This window comes from Propithecus coquereli, unplaced genomic scaffold (genome assembly GCF_000956105.1).
Source record: "Propithecus coquereli isolate 6110/MARCELLA unplaced genomic scaffold, Pcoq_1.0 Scaffold17, whole genome shotgun sequence".
NCBI lineage: Eukaryota > Metazoa > Chordata > Mammalia > Primates > Indriidae > Propithecus > Propithecus coquereli.
The window spans coordinates 8,233,377-8,235,453 of record NW_012141635.1 but is presented as its reverse complement, the minus strand read 5'-3'; positions in this window follow the sequence as shown (position 1 = coordinate 8,235,453).

Genomic DNA, 2,077 nt, shown 5'->3' with positions numbered 1-2,077 from the left:
ACAGTACTCTATCTCGGAGTCAGTTTCATGAGAAACTCGACCTCCATCATGTGATTATTCATTCTCCAATATTTGAGAATTAAAATTGGAAGTGAGTATGAGCTCCCTCTGCTATTGCACAAAACAGTACATGCGTCTATAACCTCTACCCTGAATGGAAAACATTTCTGAGAGAGGTGTGTGGGATCTCACCAGCAGGCTTCAACTTAGGGTAGGCAGGCTGCTTTCAGATGTACCAACTCTGGGAAGCCTGAATGAGGAGGGCTCTACTTGGGGCACAAAAACCACCCTAGAGGCTTAATTTTCCCCTAAATTATTTTTAGATAAAGTGCCATTGTTAGTTTGTTTGTGGAATGCCTGGTAGTATATCTCTGGGAGAGAGAGGAATAAATATTTCTATATAGAGAACTTCAATTAATTCTTCTATTTTTCAACTCACCTTTCAATCTCTTTGTCTACTACAATTACTCCTAAAGCTTTTCCATGGTTCTAACAGCAGCTTGGTTGTTTCTCACTGCTGCTGGGGTCCCTCTAGAGTATTCTGAGCTGTGTTGTCCTTTGCTCTGTTTTCTCCATGAACACTTTCCCATGTTCTTTCTAACTTCCAGAAACATGTTGAAATATATCATTTCCTGATAGCACCCTCTTGTTAGTTTTATTATATTTAGCTTATATTCCTACATTTTTATTTCAGTGGGCTCTAAAAATGGATTAGGTGTGAAAAATTAACCAGTCTATAATCCTAAACTGAAACTGTTCACTCAATTTAAACTCAATTTACTCTACTTAAATGAGATTTCATCATATTTCTGTGCATTGGATGGCATATACAGAATGTGGTAGCAATAGTACTGACCAGAAGACCAGGAAGCGTGAGTTCTAGTTCATATTTCAAATAATTAACTATGTAGCATTGGGCCAGTAACTTCACTGGGTCTCATTTTTTTCTTTTCCCAAAGAAATCATTCAAGGCTAACTATTTAAAGTTTGAAGTCTATTCTTAAATATTTGTGATAATTTCAAATTTAGATACAAAGCTATGGTGAAAAGAATAAACAATAAAGTCAAACCTTAAGTTTTCATAACAACTGAGGACTAATGTCCTCAGTGCTATTGTGCTTATTGTGGATACCGGTTTTGAATATTGTTTAGATGCTGACAAGTATTTAATTCTAACAGCTTCAGTGTGTAATGTGGGATTGGCCAATTTCCTGGGGAAATCACTCTTACGTGTTGGTCTTTCGAATTATCCCTGCAGTTTCTGTTCTTCATGTGTCCATGAGCCAGCTAGTGATGTGTCCCTGGGAACTCAGACTTTCTCTAATGGCATCTCTGTTTTTCATTCACAAGTGAATTTATGCATTCATGTGTGATTTGGTGCAGAAGAGGGCCATTTCACAAGCTTCATTTGCTCTTGGTTTGGGCATCTCAAGAATGTTCTGGCCAGATTCCCTATTACATGCCAATTAAGCTTATTTTGATGAATATGAGTCATCTGCAACTTACTGAACAAAACATGGAAACAAATTATTTTTAAAAATGAGCAAAATTGGGTCACAGATCAGATATGAATAAAGTCTTTATCATCTTCCTTGGAACATTTTTGTCATTTAATAATTGAAGTGTCTTAATACAATTCTAGCCTTTTAAATGTTAGTCATCTAAATTGGATCTGGGGGAAAAAACACTGAAAATTTCTGCTCCAGTACATTTGCTGCCAATACTAAAGCTTTAGATTTTTCCTGTGGATAGGATCTCCATATAACTAGAAATAGACAACGACATAAAATTCCATCAGAGGGATCTTGTTTATGAGCTGATAGGGACTAATAATGACCTCTAACTGTGCGACAGTGTTAAACATTTTGGGCTTTCAAATTTACTTCGTAGGAATATTTTTGCACATCCATTTTAATTGACTGTGATAATTATTTTCCTAAAATAGTCAAGTAGGAAATATTTAGAAACATTAAGTGCCTTAATTTTAAGGTAACTATAAAACATGGATAATTTTAAAAATGTAGAACTGAATGAGAACTTTCTAATCATCTACTTCCAGATCTTTCAAGAATCCAAA